Genomic DNA, 4,652 nt, shown 5'->3' with positions numbered 1-4,652 from the left:
TGGGGAGGGAAATTACAGAACAAACACACACACACACACACACACACACACACACACACACACACACACACACACACACACACACACACACACACACACACACGCACACACACACCATTGCTCTCCAGGGTCCAGGGGAGTTTACCCTGCATGGCCTAATATGAGAATTTATCAACATTTTCTCCCCCTTTGGATGGAGAGTGAGCACAGGCAAGAGGGAGGGGTAGAGAATTGTTACTGAAACAGAGAGATGTGTCATTGTTAGCTGATGTGTAGCACCCATCTCTCGTCTCTCTTGCAAACACCATCATTGAGTTAAAATAGGGATCAAAAGTTTTTTTTTACATTTCAGTCTTTTTACACATCTACATAAAAGAATGACTTTTGTCATCCCAAAGTCTGCGTTGTCATGATGGAGATACAGTACTACTCTATGTTACCAGCAGCACAGCATTCTATAAATACCTCAAACTCGACTGTGGACCTCGAAGCCAGTTCCACTGCTATTTTTCATTATTCCCCTCTAATCAGGGATGGATTTAGGCCTGTGACACCAGCTGGGTGCAATTCATTATCAGGTAGAACAGAAAACCAGCATGCTCCGGACCTCGTAAAGTAAGAGTTGAATACCCCTGCTATATACTGTAGCATACATTCTCAGTACCCCAGTTGATACCTCAGATAGTACCTGTCTTACATATAGTCCACAGGTACAAAAGTGTGTTGTTAGAAAAGGTAAATGTAGCCTTTATAGGAACCAATATACACAGGCAGTTAGGAAAGCAAAGGCTAGCTTTTTCAAACAGAAATTTGCATCCTGTAGCACAAACTCCAAAAAGTTCTGGGACACTGTAAAGTCATGGAGAATAAGAGCACCTCCTCCCAGCTGCCCACTGCACTGAGGCTAGGAAACACTGTCACCACTGATAAATCCGCGTTAATTGAGAATTTCAATAAGCATTTTCTACGGCAGGCCATGCTTTCCACCTGGCTACCCCTACCCCGGTCAACGGGGGTGCCACAGTGTTGGGTGCCACAGTGTTGGGGGTGGGGGTGCCACAGTGTTCAATCCTTGGGCCGACTCCTTTCTCTGTATACATCAATGATGTCGCTCTTGCTGCTGGTGACTCTGATCCACCTCTACGCAGACGACACCATTCTGTATACATCTGGCCTTTCTTTGGACACTGTGTTAACTAACCTCCAGACGAGCTTCAATGCCATACAACACTCCTTCCGTGGCCTCCAACTGCTCTTAAATGCAAGTAAAACTAAATGCATGCTCTTCAACTGATCGCTGCCCACACCTGCCCACCTGTCCAGCATCACTACTCTGGACGGTTCTGTCTTAGAATATGTGGACAACTACAAATACCTAGGTGTCTGGTTAGACTGTAAACACTCCTTCCAGACTCACATCAAGCATCTCCAATCCAAAAATAAAACTAGAATCAGCTTCCTATTTCGCAACAAAGCCTCCTTCACTCATGCTGCCAAACATACCCTCATAAAACTGACTATCCTACCGATCCTTGACTTCGGCGATGTCATTTACAAGATAGCCTCCAACACTCTACTCAGCAAATTGGATGCAGTCTATCATAGTGCCATCCATTTTGTCACCAAAGCCTCATATACTACCCGCCATTGCGACCTGTATGCTCTCGTTGGCTGGCCCTCGCTTCATATTCGTTGCCAAACCCACTGGCTCCATTTAATCTATAAGTCTTTGCTAGGTAAAGCCCCACCTTATCTCAGCTCACTGGTCACCATAGCAGCACCCACCCGTAGCACACGCTCCAGCAGGTATATCTCACTGGTCACCCCCAAAGCCAATTCCTCCTTCGGCCGCCTTTCCTTCCAGTTCTCTGCTGCCAATGACTGGAACGAACTGCAAAAATCACTGAAGCTGGAGACTCATATCTCCCTCACTGGCTTTAAGCACCAGCTGTCAGAGCAGCTCATAGATCACTGCGCCTGTACATAGCCCATCTTTAATTAGCCCATCCAACTACCTCATCCCCATACTGTTATCTATTTTATTTATTTTGCTCCTTTGCACCCCAGTATCTCTACTTGTACACTCATCTTCTGCACATCTATCACTCCAGTGTTTCATTGTTATATTGTAATTATTTTGCCACTATGGCCTATTTATTGCCTTACCTCTGTTATCCTACCTCATTTGCACACACTGCATATAGACTTTTTCTATTGTATTATTGACTGTATGTTTGTTAATTCCATTTGTAACTCGTTGTTGTTGTTTGTGCTGCACTGCTTTGCTTTATCTTGGCCAGGTCGCAGTTGTAAATGAGAACTTGTTCTCAAGTAGCCTACCTGGTTAAATAAAGGTTAAATAAAAAAATTAAAATGTTAAAATAGGGTGCCACCCCGGTGACAAAGCTATATGTTCCATGTAAGTGACAAAAATGTACCCCTACCATAGACCACTTAAACTGGTAAAACACTTCCACTCACAGGTGGCCCAAAAAAAACTAACTGAAAGCCAAGCCCCCACCAATATAATTTTGCGGTGTGACTTGCCTTTTTGAGTAATTTGTGGACTTACCACCCATGACTGTATCTGTTAGTGACAGAGACATGGTTGTAAAATTAATTCATTTTCAGTCCTATGGCCTTCACCAAGTGAGTTCCTAGGAGTATGTTATCATTACATTTAAACTCTTTATGGCAATACATTAAATATTTAATAAGGCCTTATTTTGAAGCCTAGTTTTACCCGAATACAGTGGCCTGAAACTCATGGTGTAACGGCATTCATCGGAAGAAGGTGAGGACCAAGGTGCAGCGTGATACGTGTTCATATTATTTATTCGAAACTGAACACTGAATACAAAATAACAAAAGGAATAACCGGAACAGTTCTGACAGGTGCAACAAACACTAAACAGAAAATAACCAGCCACGACTAAAAGTGGGAAAACAGGGTACCTAAGTATGGTTCTCAATCAGAGACAACGATAGACAGCTGCCTCTGATTGGGAACCATACCAGGCCTTAACATAGAAATACAAAACCTAGACATACAAACATAGAATGCCCACCCACATCACACCCTGACCAAACAAAAAATAGAAACATACAAAGCAATCTACGGTCAGGGCGTGACACATGGTGTATAGGCCACATCAGGCCTGCAAGTAGGGTTTCCAAATTCCCTTAACTCCCAAAACTCCCAGATTTTCAAGAAATACTGGTTGAAAGATTTCCTGCTTATTCCCTCCCATTTCCAGGAATCTTCCAACCAGGATTTCTGGAAAACTGGGAAATTTGGGAAAGTTACCTGAATTTTGCAAACCTACTTGCAAGTCACATTCTGCTGGTTTGCAAAGTGTAATTGCTATTGGAATCCAGCTAGAGTTTGGATATCCAACAGCTGGAATTTCTATTCACCTGCAAACTGCATTCATAATGACTGCCAGGGTTAGTAACATTGTGAGGAGACTACCTACTGGAAAAAAACATTTCATTAGCTGGTGCAATATTCAAACTAACTAATCAGATTAGTTTAGATTTGTATTTATTTATCTTTGCAAAGCATAAGATTAATCAATCAATCAAAGTACATGCAAAAACACAGATATTAAAAACAATTAGACATTTTAGGGTACCACCCCGGTGTCAAAGACATTAGTTCCTTTTAGGGGGAAAACATTCATCATTGTAACTTATGGTGGGTATTCAGGGCATTGAGGGTACACAAAATACATTTGTACCCTGGGAAACAGAAATGTACCTTCACTCTGTACCCATTTTTTTGAGAGTGAGTATGTGATTATTGTACCTTTATGTTCAAAATATTGGGTACCATTATACCATGTGAAATCATTATGTGTACCTAATGAAGGTGCATTATATGTATTTTTATATTTTTATACCCCAGGGAACAAAACTGTACCCTAACCGTACCCTTATTTCTAAGAGTGAAGCACCAGCCACTCCCTAGAAAGGCAATGGGTCTCCACTAACATTTGACAGCTAGGTTATTGGAAAACATATTAACTGCCTTTCTCAAATTCTATCTTAGTCCCAGTAATTGGTAAATTAGCAAATGAGACTCATAGAAAGAGCTGGACTCTTTTCTCAAGACTTCATTAACTTGGATGCCATACTTAACTGCTGAAAAAATGAGGGGGAGAGTGAGATTCGGCTTACCATAAAAATGGCTGTCCAAAACAAGAAGAAACAAGCCTTTTTTGTCTTTTCCTCCATATTGCTAACAGAACGTATTCCTACAGATTCCTACACTAACCTACACATTTTTATTAGAATTTTTCCCCTGCTGATGATGAGGATGCGTGGCCTTTGTTATTTGAGTAAACCATTTTTTCTCAGGTGGTTTGTCCCCAGGTGTAACGTCCTGACCAGAGTTCTTATGTGTTTTGCTTGTTTAGTGTTGGTCAGGACGTGAGCTGGGTGGGAATTCTATGTTGTGTGTCTAGTTCGTCTGTTTCTGTGTCCAGCCTAATATGGTTCTCAATCAGAGGCAGCTGTCAATCGTTGTCCCTGATTGAGAATTATATATAGGTGGCTTGTTTTGTGTTGGGGATTGTGGGTGGTTGTTTCCTGTCTTTGTGTTTTGTCTGCACCAGCTAGGACTTTGACGGTTAGTTTGTTTTTTCATTTTG

The sequence above is a fragment of the Salvelinus namaycush genome, chromosome 29, assembly GCF_016432855.1.
Source record: "Salvelinus namaycush isolate Seneca chromosome 29, SaNama_1.0, whole genome shotgun sequence".
NCBI lineage: Eukaryota > Metazoa > Chordata > Actinopteri > Salmoniformes > Salmonidae > Salvelinus > Salvelinus namaycush.
Note: the sequence above shows the minus strand (reverse complement) of the source record.